This window comes from Dipodomys merriami, unplaced genomic scaffold (genome assembly GCF_024711535.1).
Source record: "Dipodomys merriami isolate MVZ:Mamm:240054 unplaced genomic scaffold, mDipMer1.0.p SCAF_419, whole genome shotgun sequence".
NCBI classification, from domain to species: Eukaryota; Metazoa; Chordata; class Mammalia; order Rodentia; family Heteromyidae; genus Dipodomys; species Dipodomys merriami.
In genome coordinates, this window is record NW_027205815.1 from 702,163 (window position 1) to 717,016 (window position 14,854).

The following is a 14,854-nucleotide window of genomic DNA, read 5'->3' on the forward strand; positions in this document are numbered from 1 at the left end:
TCTACCTGGTCTCTTAATTCGTGAATTACTCTTTGATTAGTTTCCTCCCTTCTGTGGGATTCCTGCAGTTCTCTTTGAGTGTTCTCTGCCTGCTCACGCCATTCCTCCCTTTCTCTTTGAGTATTCTCAAGTTGTTCACGCAAATCCTGTATCAGTTTTTGAGAAGCTTCCTCACACTTATGATATTCCTGTATAAACTTCTGGGATGCCTCCTCTCTCTCCCTATCACGCTCATACAGAGTCCTTAGTACATTGTCAAACTTCTCATTTATCATGTTTGCTATTAGTGTTTGTAGAGCTATTTGGGAACTTTCCTCTGGATTATTCTTTATCTGTTCTAATCCCTGATTATCAAGGTTGGGAATTGAGATACCCGAATTTGCCATTTTTCTTGTGTTTTTCCAGCTTACTCTGCCCATTTGAGATGAAGATTGCACCAGTTTTGTGCTAGAACACTATCTTAAGGCAACCATCAACCAAAGTTTGCATTTGTACAGTCAATAGTCTACAGATACAATCTAGTTCAACAGATACATCTATTCAACATCAAACGACTATATGTTAAAGGACTTCGAACCGCAGAAAAGAATTTGGAAAACCAGAAATTATTAGGATTAGGGAGAGATGTCGGTAAAAAATAGGAATAGATTGGTGTGGGGAGGCACAGGGAGAGTTAACTATGTCCTAATCACAGTGCAGGAAATGAGTTGGGTAGGATGCAAGTAGAGTGAGAGAGAAAAAGAAGAGACGGAAAGGGGAATAAAGAGAGACCAGAAAAAGAATAGAAACGTAAAAATTAATGTTATTATAGAGGTTAAAAGACCGTCTATTTAGAGAGGAATGTGAATATGTTCAGAGAAGGGGAGGGACATAGAGGAGATGTGAAAAGCTTTAAGGATGGGAACGGGAGAAGAAAAGATCAGAAGTTCAGTAGAGCTAGATAAAAAACAAAAAGATAATTAAGAAAGAAAGAAAAAGAGAAAGAAGACAAGAAAAGAAAGGAAAACTCTTATTCACGTATTCCTAAAATAAAAATTATAAGATGAGAAAAAAAAAAGGTTACTGGAAAACAATTATTTTTTCAGAAGAGGCAAAAATTAAAGATTAATAAAAGTTTTAGAAGGGAAAAAAATTTATATATATATATATATATATATATATATATATAAGGTAACAAAAAAGAAAAAACAAGCAAAAAAAAGAAAAAAGAAGAAGAAAAAAGAAAAAAAAAGAAAAAGAAAAAAAAAAGAAAAAAAAGTCTTTTGATTTTTTTTTGGGGGGGGGGAGGAGTGGGAAGAATCCTGTATCTCCCTTTTGTCTGCAACCAGTCTCTTTTTGGAGTCTCTGGTCAGCTTGAGGTCCTGTGTCTTGATTGGTTTCTTAAGTCGGTTGGTTGGAAGAGGCAGAAAAATGCTCTGCTTTACCCAAGATTTTGAGATCCCCCTCCCAGGTTAGTTTTCTGGGAGGGTGGTCTGCTTTGAGAGTCACAAAAGAGGGGGATGTGGTGATGAGGCTAGGTTCTGGGTAGAGTTGAGGCCTTTCAATAAACAGTAGCTTTTCCCTGGGGCTATTTTGTGATAAAGCTCACAGCGCCCAGCCTGGAGCCATTCTAAGGGTTTCTGTTTTTCAATTGATTGTCGAGGCTGCTAGAGGGAGGGGCAGCGCCCAGCCTGGAGCCATTCTCAGGGTTTCTGTTTTTCAATTGATTGTCGAGGCTGCTAGAGGGAGGGGCAGCCTCTGGCTCTGGTTACCCAGTGAAGCAAGGCACTCCGATGGCTGGCGCCTGAGCTGGGTGACTTTTCCCTGGATGGAGCTGAGTCTGGCAGGTCACTTCGCCGTTAAGTTCTTGTGACCTGCTAAATGACTCGTTTTATTCCAAGGCCTGAGCTGGAGCTAGCAGCTCCTCCGAACTTTGTCGGTATCCAAGATGGAGATCACCGGTGCTGGGGGGGGGAGGGGTGGCCTTCCCTCCTCTGCTCCTTGAGGAGTGAGGATGTCGGGCTTGTACTCATGCCGAGTCTTGCATCCTGGGTCGTCTCTGGTCTGCAAACAGCAGGATGAAGATGTTCGCTCCTTGTCGGTTCTTGTTGGTGTTGAGTAGAATCCGCTCATCCGCTGCGTCTGTCTCCTTCGTCCCCGACTCTCTGTGTCTCAGGTATGTCTCCGCGGCGGTGGTCGCCGCCGCCGCGGCCCCGCCGCCGGAGCGGCAGCTGCTGCGTTTCCTTGGCTTCCCCTCTCTTGTCTAACTCTCTGTCCTGTGATGACACACTTGGTGTGATTCTCTGGCTTAGGACTGTTCACTGGAACTCTAAAACTGCTTTCTATGCGAGAGCTTGTTCAGATTCCAGCTTCTCCTCCGCCATCTTCCCGGAACTCTCCCAAAACATTCTTATAACATGATGATGAGATATCACATTGTCATTGGGAAATCACTGTCCCATCGGGGTTTCATATAGTATGACCTCATACTATGGAGCTTTTTCCATCACCTGTATCCTCATATTGAATTATGAGTCATTGAAATTTGCTATATCATTCTGATATTACAAACTGTGACATCACAAAATCGGTTTGACCTCATCACCACTGTGACATCAAAAACCCACTCGGATATCTCATTTTCATTGTGACATTATGGATCACATTGGGCCATCCCAAACTTATAATGACCTCTTTCCTCCTTTGAAAACACACATGGCCTCTGTGACATCACAGAACCTTTTTGTATCCATATCCTCATGGGGAACTAATGAAAACTGACATCAGATATACCATTGAAACATAATAAATCCTTTCTGACATAATCATAATTGTGACCTCAGGTTGCCATTATGACACAATTTGCTCATTTTGACAGGTAAAACTACAATGACATCATAGCATTGCAGCATCACATTGTCATTCTGATGTCATAGACACATTGTGTTTGCCTATTATGTTATTTGATTCTATTTCTAATGTGGCATGTTGGTTGATACCAGAAATCCATTGTGAGTTCATGACCCTTGTGATATCACGATGCCTTACTAGCATCACATTGCCAGTGTGATGTCACATTGCCAAATTGATGTAAAAAGGGACTTTTATGAGACAATGGTTATGACATCACCATGAGTTTCTGATATCAACCCACATGTCACATTTCAAATACAATGAAATTACAGATTTGGCATTCGTAATGTGACAATGATGTCACAATGACAATGGCAAATGCTATACTGTCATTAACATTTTGTGATGTCACCATAAGCTAAAGATGTCATAACAACAATATAATGTCACACTGGTTATGATGTCACACAGGGTTTATTATCTTACAATGGTTATGAGGTCACAATTTGTTTCTGATATCAACTGATATGCCACATTTGAAATAGAATGAAATCACAAGATATACATTCACAATGGGTCTATGACAGCAAAATGGCAATGTGATTTCATAATCCTATGTGTCACTGTAGCTTGGTGTTGTCACAATGAGCTGATGGTGTCATAATGACAGTCTTATGTCACACTGGTGATGATGTCACAAAGTGTTTATGATGTCACAATCGCATATCAGATCTTAATTGCCATTAGTTTATAGTGAGGATATGAGGATGAAGTCACAATGACATATACAAATGAACTGTGATGAAACAAAGGCCATGTTTTTTGTCAAAAGTAGTAGGGTACCTAACAGGTTCTGGTTGTCAAAGTGTTAAAAAAAATGGGTTAGTGATGTCAAAACTAGTTTAAAATATCACATCTTATTTCAATTTTCAATTGCTACAAGTTCACAATGATACAAGTTCACGGAAAGTGCTCGATGTCTCAAAGGCCATAATTTTCTAAGATGTGATGAGATCATAATAGCATGAGAGCATGAGGGTTCAGTAATATGACAATTGCAATATGAGGTCAAATTATAATGTCATTAGAGTGTTGTTATATCACAATTAGTTAGTGATGCCATAATAGTGATGAGTTCAAAATAGTTTTGTGATGTCGCAGTAGTTTGGTGATGTAACAATGGCATTCCAGACCTCAATTGTCATTAACTCATAATGAGTATATGAGTTTAGAATGGGATTGTGAGGATTCCAAAGTCATTTGTTGGCCCAAATGTGATGAAGTCAGAACAGATTTGTGATGTAACAATATGACACAATGGTCATTACATCTAGCAGTGTGATGTCACAATATTCATAATATCACAGTATATTTCTAATATTTAATGTCATACCTGAAATAATATGAGATCGAAAATAGATTGAGCTCTCAATGGGCCTAACACAGTGGCAACATGTCACAAAACTTATGAGGACAGGACATGTTTGAGTTGTCACAGTTGTTTAGATGTCACAATGGCAATCTTATATCACAAAGGGATTGTCATGTCACAATGGTTATGAAGTTCAAATGTGTTTGATATGAACCCACATTTGAAATACAACGAAATCACATAATAGGCCTTCATAATGTATATATGTTGTCACAATGACAATGTAGAGTCATTACAGATTTGTGATGTCACAATGACCTGATATTGTCAAAATGACAATGTGATGTCACACCAATGATTATATTGTTAATGCTTTATGATATTACAATGGCGTATTTGATCTCAGTTGATATTTCACAATGAGGATATGGATACACAAAGGGACTGTGATGTCACAAAGGCCATGTGTTTATTCAAAGGTGCTAAACATGTCATAATGGGTTTTGGAGGTATCAAGGTGATTGTAATGTCACAATAACAATGTGATATCACATTGGCTTTGTGATGTCACATTGGTGATGAGGTCACAATGGACAGGACAGGTTTGTGATGTCAGAACAGGTTAATGGTATCACAATGGCACTGTGATGTCAAGAAGGAATTTTCATGTCACAATGGCTTTGAGATCACAATAGATTTCTGATATCCACCAATATTCCAATATTGCTAGCTTGTAATAGAATGAAATCACAGAATAGGAATTCACAATATGTCTCTAATGTCACTATGATATATAATGCCATAATATGATATTTAAGTTTAGTGATGTCAAAATGGCATGTCTAATCTTATTGGTAATTAAATTACCATGAGGATCCGAAAAGTTGCTATGTGCTGAGTCCTTCAAAAGGCACATTGTGCTGAATCCATTACACAGGGTTCTTAGTGCTTTTTTTATTTTAATTTTTATTTTTTGTGAACATACTGTACAGACGGGTTACAATTACATTGGCAAGATAATGAATACATTTCTTATCAAGCATTGCAGCCTCCTCCTTTGTTTACCCTTCACATCCCTTCCTAGCCCCCCCGCTCTACCATGCAATCCCCCCCATCCCCCACCCCGGCACCAAAGTTGTAAAGTTCTTATTGGACATGACAACTTGTACTTCTCATAGTTGCAATGGGTCCACCTGTATCCTTAAACGACTTGTTTTTCCCCATCTCCTCCACAAATTATATCGACATGAAATATAGTGAAAACAGGGTTTATACTTTGGGGGAGGGAGATATAAAGCAACAAAGAAATAATCTTATAAATGAGTTAGAAACAAATGCATGAAAGAAAAAAAACATTTAAATACATATCTAAGGGTTCATTTTCCTAATATCACATTATCTGACCTTTTCTGCTTGACTCATACATATACTAGATATTGCAAATAAGAGAAACCATGTTTCTTTGGGCTTGGATTACTTCACTTAATATAATTTTTTCCAAGCCTTTCCATTTTTATAAGTGTGCTGTGTGCTGTCATCCCAAAAGATTCAATGTTCTGAGTCCTTGAGAGGACAATCACACACACACACACACTCACACACAAACACACACACACACACACACACACACACACACACACACACACACACACACACACACACACACACACAAACTCGGAGCGTTACCTTGCACCTGCTTGGTTTGTGGGGTGGATGGAGAAGAGTCTCCCCCAGTGGTTGGGCTGAGGGGATCTTCAATTCCCCCAGACAGCTGCCTGGGTTGGGGGAAAGCCCTGAGCTGAGGTGAGGATGCTTCTGCCATGGCCTGGTAGCCTTAAGGCAGAGTCAGAGCAGTACCAAGCCAGGGGAAGGGGCATGGCCGAGGTGGGGAAGTAGTGTGACTGAGGGGAGGACAGGGCATGTTTGAAGGGGCACATAGTTGCTGCAGACAGGTGCACACGGGAGCTGGCATACTTGTGCAGCAGGGGCTGGGCAGCCTGGGTGAGAAGTGGGGGCAGAGAGAAGGAGCAGAGAAGAGCAGGCACATGCACCAGGGGTGGCAGCATCCATGACTGGCCTCCGCTGATGTAGGAGCACAGGTCTGGGCCAGGAGCACAGAGGACACAAAGCCCGCACAGCAGGCACATCCCTCTCACAGTCTCAGGGAGGCTCAGAGGCCAGGTAGGCCCTGAGTCCAAGGCCCCTGCACCAGGGGGCAAGCTCAGCCCTGCCACCTGCCAGCTCCTGCCCCAGCCCCTTCTCCTGCCCTCCCCGTGGCACCTCATTTGAAACAGGTTGCAGCCACCTTGGACTCGTGGTGCCTCTTGGAGTCATCCAGCGATGGTGCACCCCTGGCCTCCTTGCAGCCGGACCTGTTCCCCAGTGGAAACCACGCGGGTTTGCACCTCACGACCTCCCCCTACCCCACACCCCCCACGGACCCAGACCCGTGACACCTGCCTCGCCTCTTGGGTCCCAAACTCGCCTCCCCAGCACCAGGCAGGCCAGCCCTGACTCTGCCACAAATGCCCCCCAGGAGTGGGGGGTGGGAGAGTGGATGTTGATCCTGGAATCCCACCCCCATCCCTAGTGGCCAGTGTCCCAGGAAAAAGGCAGATGCAGGGATGGGTGAAGAGGGTGTGCCACAGGGAACCTGGTGGCTTTAGTCAGAGGGAGCAGCACCTCCACACCTGCCTTCTTGGGATGTTTCCTTTTTTCTGGGGGTGGGGATGTGTTGGATGCAGAAGATAGCCCCCCAGAAGGCTGTGGTGGCTGTGGCTTCCCTGTACTGCGGGATATGGGAGTCCCCGAGGCCTGACCGAGGACCGCCCCCGCTTCCCTGCCCCCCTACCTGATTCAGGTGAAGATGGAGTTGGACCCAGAGCTGCCTCCGGGTCCCGGCAGTAGTCCAGCGGAGGATGGCTGTGGCAGTGGCCAAGGCAGAGGGGGCCTCTGGAGGTCTAACAGCGCCCCCCTCATCCACGGCCTCAGTGACACCTCGCCGGTGTTCCAGGCCAAGGCTCCTAGTCCCAGGCAGAACAGCACCACATATCCAGGCCGCCATGGCCTGCTGCTCCTGGCCTCCTCCGTCTGCATGCACAGCAGCGGCTTGCACCAGATCAATCAAACAGGCGGAGGGCATGGACCTGATCAACCAAGAGATGGTCCATGATCGCGTGGTCCAGACCGCAATGCAGATAAGCCACTCCTGGGAGGAAAGTTTCAGACTTAGTGACAACGACGTGGAGAAATCCGCTTTCGCCCAAGCGCATGGGTTTTATTCCTGTGTCAACAGCACCGTCACCCACCCGGGGTACTGGGAAGCAGTGCTTTTCACCATCCTTGCAAAGTTTTGTGAGTAGCAATGGATTGCCTCCACGCCCCATCCCAAGCCCGACGACCCAATTTACCACCCGGAGAAACCAGAGTCCCATCAATTGTATCCAACCAAGTGTTCTTGGACCATTGAAAAGAAAATGTGAAATGGAAACTGAGTATCAGCCAAAGAGATTTTTCCAGGGCATCACCAACATGCTTTCTTCTGACGTAGCACAGCTGTCAGATCCTGGTGTGTGTGTGTCTTCGGATACCCTGGATGGAAACAGCAGCAGTGCGGGATCTTCTTGTAACTCACCAGCTAAAGTCAGCACTAAAACCGACTCTCCTGTGTCACCTGCCCAAGTGGTATCTCCCTTTATTCCAGTAGATGAACTTTCGTCTAAGTGATGTACTCATCTGGAAACTTTTTGGGGACGGGGCAGGGGAGAGACAGAAATTAAGTCGGAGCAAGCACTGCACTTTGTCAATTAAACTGAGGATATTTCCCTTTTGACCCTTTCCCTTCCCCTCCCCTCCCTTTTTAATTTCTTGAAATGTTCTAGAGAACTTCTCTGTCAGGTCTCCTGCAAATACCCTTGAATTCAGTGTAGTAATGTTTTCAGACTTTTCCCCAATAAGTGTGTTGAAGCATACATTTTTCGCTGCTAATATGTCTAAATACATATGTTATCCCTTGATTTTAAAAAACAAGAAGATAGCCCCCCATTCTGTGTGAGCCCTTGTCTTTTGTGCTCGGTCACACTTTCCCCTGAGGAGGGTCCCAGAAGAGCCCACTAGGGAGGTGAGGGCACTAGGGTTCAGATAGAAGTTGAATGTCTGGGAAGAACACGCCCCCACAACACAGGTACACCCTGCTGGTCCTTCCCATTCCAGCTGTCAACAGCACTCACAGGGTGATCACATTTCCCAGCTCTGCCACCATCTGCTGGTGCTCCAGGACCATCTGGTTTCCTCATCCTCCCCAAGAATCCACCAAGTCACCCAGAAGCATCTAGGCTGGAGTAGGAAGTTCATCCATGTATGTAGCCTTTAGTACCTCATCCATTTCCCCAACACTGCCCACACCCCTGGTCAGACAATTCTCTGGGTACACCATGATCTCCTGCTTGTTTTCAGTCCAGGCTCTGAAGAGCCACCTGTCTCAGGACTCCTTCACCCAGAGCCCTGGCCTAGGGTTTTGGTGAATGGGGAGTCATGGCTGTTTATTCCCAAGGGAAAGCGTCTGGCCCTGGAGAAAGGGAGAGGCATGGTGGTTCAGCATTATTAGAGTGGTGCTTCCTTGGGTCGAGCCCCTGGTTCTGACAAGGGAACTCCCGTGGTCCAGCTTGTACATTGTCCTAGATGAGGAACCAACAAACTCAGGAGGGGCACTACTGTGAGTCTATTTGTGTGTGTGTGTGTGTGTGTGTGTGTGTGTGTGTGTGTGTGTGCATGAAAGAGACAGAGAGAGAGAGAGAAAGAGAGAGAGCCTGACTGTGCTCAAGTGAGTGATCAATTGGCAAATTGCAGGTGCTGCATGGATGAGTCTACAGTCACCGTTCTGGATTTGTGTGTGTGTGTGTGTGTGTGTGTGTGTGTGTGTGTGTGTGTGTGTGTGTGTGTGTGTGTGTATTTGTTGTTCTTTTTTTCAGCAATGCGAAGTATGAGACCAGTATGTTTTCACCATCACTGTTTCATGGCTGCTTTGGGGAAGATTTCAGTAGATATTCCTTTCCACCTCTCTCTTCCCCCTTTCCTGTAGCCCACAGTAGCTTCTGGGCCTGCGTGGGTCTCCCCTAGGAGGCCTGTGGGAACCACAGACCAAAGTTGATACCTTCTGTCTTAAGCCTGAAGGCTTGTGAGACTAGTGTGACCACAGCCACACTCTTCCAGCCAGACAGTCTGCTCTCGTTTGTATAGTTGGAGCTAATTAAGAGTTGGGAATGTGTTGGCCAAATGTAATTAGGGAACAAGATGGAGGGTGGTGAGTAGGGCAGGGGCTGTGAAGCTAGGAGGGTCTAGGAAGTGGTGAACGGTGTGATATTGCAGATGGTTCACCACTACCGACGATGAGAGGGCAATCTTACCCAGGGCATTGACGGTGTCCATGGGCATCTGGGCAGGGAGTTCTGGGATCCCACTGGTGGCGTGGATTACCTCCCAGGGGAGTGCACTGGTGGGAAGTCCTCCCTGGAATCCTGCAGACTCTAATCTATGTCCTGCCTGTGCCTTTTCCAGCTGGGCCGTGGTAGGCAAGTGCATTCCCCCTATTGGAGCCTGCTCGGTATCAGGCCATGGCAGTTAGCTAGGGCTTGCTGAATGCCAGTTTCTGTAACCTGATGTAGGCTGTCTGGGAAGAAATGGGGTCCACTAACTTTGGAATCCTTTAAGTTTGATTGGGACAACTAAAATACCACCTTTTCCAGGGTTTTTTTTCTTGAAGCTGGCAATTTCCACTTCCACTAACACCTGGGATTATGGGTCAAATTAGATGAACAATTTCAGCCAACAATCAATGACATTCAAAGTATCACAAGCAGAATTCCAAAGCCAGATGGTCTCCTGCTATGAATATCATGCCTTGATTGCTTTTATGCAGCAGCTGTTGATTCTCCTCTGACTCTCTCTAGTGTGACCACCAAGTTGAGTGAAGGGTTAATGTACTTGAGGCAGTCACCATTTGTTGCTTGTTTCAGAGCAGAGCAAGACATGGTACTAAAGCACCTGGTTGTGTGTCTTCATAAGACCTGTAAATTCTTAGCTCGGGGCTCTCCTCCTGGGCTCTGCTGTGACAGAGTGTAGGACAAGGCCCAAGCTGCAGCCCATTTAAATGAAACAGCTTTAGAGTCTGATTCTTGGTGGTCTTCTAGGTAGGGGTCCTGCCACCTAGACATAAAATAGAGGATGTCATGGGGAGCAGAGATTGTGACCTCACCATCCCTAGCCAGCCAGCTGTGTGTAGAGAGGATTCTCAGCACATGCACTGGAATCTGGGAGATTCAGAAACCCAAGATGTCTTGAGGATCCTTTCTCTGCAACATGAAACTTGGGGGCCAGATGTGGTGGGCCATCCTGGCTGGCCCCAGGGGTAGGAGAGTAGACGCCTTGAGCCTGGCCTTCAGCTCATGGCAACCTCATTCACTCCTGAGTGGGAAATTGAGTGCCACCGTGTGGTCAGCTGCTGGCCAGAGATCTTTGAGAAGATAGGCATCCCAGAGGCCCCAGAATCCAGCAAGCACACCATGGATCCTGTCTTCAGAGCCAAAACAGTTAAGTTCTGTGGCACCAGGAAGGTGGGAAGAGGGAGAAGGGAGAACTGTGGGAAAGCTACATCAGGCTTTGCCCCACCCACCAGGATGCTTACCTGAATGGGATGGTACTTTTCTGTAATATTTTTTGTAGACAGGTGCTCATTTATTTATCCACAAAGAGTAACAGTGTGCACCAGGCTCTGGAGGGGTCATAGACAATGAGAGTTTCCAGTGCTGGTTCCACAGCACATGAAGAAACATTGGTTTGAGCTGGATGCCAATGCTTTATTCCTGTCATCCTGGCTACATAGGAGGCTGTGATGGGAGGATGGATGCTTGACGCCCAAGCAGGAAAGCCTGTAAAACACCAGAAATGGAGCCACAGCTCAAGCCGTAGTCTGTTTTCCTTGAGTAAAAATGCTCTGGGACAGCACCTAGGATCTGAGTTCAAGGTCCAGGAGTGAGAGAAAGGAAGGAAAGAGAGAAAGAGGAGGAAAGTCTGGTTGGAGAAAAAGAGGAAAGGAAGGAAGAAGGGAGAATATATGAAACTTGTTCTGAGTCCCAGTAACAAAGGAGCCAACCATTCACAATCTATGTGGGGACAATTTCAGAGCCTAAAGCCAGTATGTAGGACCAAGCTACTGACACCTTAGCAACTTTCTGATATCCAGGAGCTGTGTGGTAGCCGACTGCAGAGGGAAGCAACCTCCGGTAGACACTAGGACTCAGGGCAGGTCACCAGGTTTCAATCATCTCTGGTGCCAATGAGTTTATTTTCTGGTCAGATAAGAACAAGCTGTCCAAGGGCTAGGGATTTATTGGTGTGAGGGAGTGTTGGGGGGGGGTCAAGGGATAAGCAGGAAGATGAAGAGGGATGGCGATCACAGGTCAGGAGTGTCAGTATATTGGAGCCATGACTTTGCCTGACAACCTAGACCAAAAGTGATAGAGCCTTTGACCCAGCCACACTGCTATTAAGAGTCCTGGCACACTGGGTTCACCATTGACCACCTGGCTATCGTCCACTGCAGGACGCCTGTGCAGTACATTCTTGGGGACTGGGACTTTCGAGGGCTCAATCTGAAGTTGACACCCCCGCCCTTTTCTTTCATCCACCAGAGACAGAAGTAAGCTGGCCACTAGCACAGGGCAGCCAAGGAATGAGAGTGGGAGTAAGGAGCCTAGTTTCCCCAGACTTCCTCTAGGAGGCACGAGGACCCCGTGATTGCCATTCTCAGAGGCAGAGATGGGTCTCTTTACTGGCTCAGCCTTTAGTCTAGATGGCAGATCTGGGATTAAGAGAAGGCAGACTGAAGGTGGGGCCGGTTTGGATAGAGGCTGGTGGGAAAACAAGAGGTACTGGTTTCTGAGCAGGGTTGTTTCTTTGAGGATACTCACAACCAAGGAACATTCCTGAGAAAGATCAGCCCTTTTCTCCTTCCTGAGAGAGAGGGACCTGGAGACCTTGAGTCTGTGTCCCTTGGCTGAGAAATCCTTTCATTCCCACATCCTGTGGTTGGATAACTAGACCTCACCTCCCTATCCAGTTTAGAGGCAACACAGTGAGAGATCTTGAGTCTTTGATAAGGTCAGGGGATCCTGAATATGCGATTGTACTTGAACATCCTGACTTGGTGCATGGTAAGTTCCATCTAAGATTACCATGATGTAGGACATAGAATCTAGAGAATCAGAGCAGGATGGGGTCTGTTCTGGGAGTCTTGAGCACTATGTGTGAGCTTTCAGCTCGCGTATGCCCACCTGCTTCCCTTTCTTGGGTGGGTCTTTGTTAGAAAAAGCTTGAAACTAGGGACTGGGTCCTATCCTTTGTCGTTATACTCAAAGCTAGCACTCTACCATTTGAGCCACAGCTCCACTTCCAACTTGTTTAGGTGTTTATAATTGGAGATAAAGAGTTCTCATGGACTTTTTTGCCAAGGGTGGTATCCAACTGCAGTCCTCAGATCTCAGTCTCCTGAGGGGATAGGATGACAGGCATGGAAAAGTATCTTTGGCCTGGTGGCACTAGCTCATGACTGTCATCCTAGGTACCCAGGAGGTGAGATCTGAGTATCAGGGGTCAAAGCCAGCCTGGGCTGGAAAAACTCTGAAGCTCTTATCTCCAACGAACTGCCAGAAAAGCAGAAGTGGTGTTGTGTTGTGGCATAGGTAGTAGAGTGCTCACCTTGAGCTGAAATGCTCAGGGATAGCACTGAGGCCTAGGGTTCAAGCCCCACAACTGAAAAAAGAAAGTAAGTAAAACATTTGCCTGCAAAGGATGGTCCATGTGTGGGATGGACGAAGAGGGGGTTGCTGTGGTTGGGAGACAAGGTGCTTGCCCCACTGTACCGACATTTCTATGAACTCCCCAAGTTTACCCTAGCTTGAAGACACAGCTTCAAGAGGACGTGGCTTGTGGCAGGCAGGCAGTGGCTAAATCGTTGCAGGGGTGGGATTGCTGTGTCTGTATTCTCTCCAATAAAGGATGTGTTAGGATGCTTGGTGACTAATTCTGAAGTGAAGGGTTGCAAGAAGTTTGTGGCCTTATGAGATGGTTTTCCTCTGGGTACGTGAAGGTAGCTAAAACGGAAGTTGCCAGTGGCTCACAGCTGTCATCCTAGCTACTCAGAAGGCTGAGATGTGAAGACCATGGTTCAGAGCCAGCTTGGTCAGAAAAGTCTGTGAGACTTGATGTCCAATGGACCACCAAAGAACAGGAAGTGGTGCTGTGGCTTAAGTGGGAGGGTGCTCACCTTTAGCTGAAAAGCTGAGGGACAGTGTGACCTGGCCCAGAGTTCAAACCCCGTGACCAACAACAACAAAAGAGGTGGCTAAATTTTCTGCATAGCCGTGTATATGGTATGAAATGCCATGCTGGTCTATGAGACATTCCAGATATGTGAGAGGCTCAATGTTTTGTCTACAGTGGGTCTGAGGTCAGTAGTGCCACCTTCTTGGAGTTGGGATGTGATCCTAATGGAATGAGTTCATGGTTCTGTTCTCAGGGACTGCTGAAGCCTTGGGCTGTCCGTGTGTGTGTGTGTGTGTGTGTGTGTGTGTGTGTGTGTGTGTGTGTGTGTGTGTGTGTGTGTGTGTGTGTGTGTGTGTGTGTGTGTGTGTGTCTGTATCTATGTCTGTGTGTGTTTGAAGGTACAAGAACTGGACCTTGAACTCAAGGCCTAGGTGGTGTTCCTGACCTTTCGTGCTCATAGCTAGTGCTCTGACACTTTAGCCACAGCTTCCCCTGTGGCTTTTCTGTAGTTCACTGTATATAAGAGCCTCTCAGACTTTCCTGCAAGGGCTGGCTTTTAAAAGTGATCCTCAGACCTCAGCCTCCTGAGTAACTAGGATGACAGGAGCCACCAGTGCCGGCCTTGTGTGTGTGTTTGTGTGTGTGTGTGTGTGTGTGTATGTGTGTGTGTGTGTGTGTGTGTGTTTGTATGTTTGTGTGTGAGTGATGTGTGTAGAAGTGGGTTGTAAAAAGGAGCGCTGGGACCTTTGGTAACTTCTAACCACTATCTTTGCGGGGAAGGTGCATGGGCTTTGTGGCTGAAGTCTGGGGGCCTGGAAGGGTGAGACACTTGAAGGGGACTCAACACCATTAAATTATAAGACCAAGGGATCTTTGTTTCCTGAAAGTGTCTACTCGCTTGGGCCTGGTGGTGGCAGAGGGAGCTTGGGAGGACCTGGGGGTGGGCCCTCAGGGGGTGGCTCCCCAGTGGGACAGAGAGTGTGACCAGAATTTAGTATGGATGTGAACCCTGTTAGTATGGAGCGTATTGGCATTGGTCAGACTCTGGTCTTCTGATCATGACGTCTGAGGGGCGAGGCCAACCTTATTTTAAATCTTGACCTGTATCTCCAGATTTTAGCCTTCTGAGTAGCTAGAATTATAGGCATGAGCCTCTGGCACCAGACGTCTGATTCTTTTTGGTATATTAGAGTTTGAACTCAAGGCCTAGGTTTTCCAGTCAGGTCTTCTACCATGGGAGCTAAATCTTTCTGTCTTTGGCATTTAGAGACTCAATATATGCTCAGACTGGGCTGGATCATGGTCCTCCTGTGACAGGCATGGGCCACT

General features: G+C 46.4%; 1 pseudogene; it reads left to right on the plus strand.

Moving 5' to 3' along the window:
• Positions 1-2,831: 2,831 nt before the first annotated feature.
• Positions 2,832-7,955, plus strand: LOC138807247 (PPP2R1A-PPP2R2A-interacting phosphatase regulator 1-like; annotated as a pseudogene).
• Positions 7,956-14,854: the final 6,899 nt, after the last annotated feature.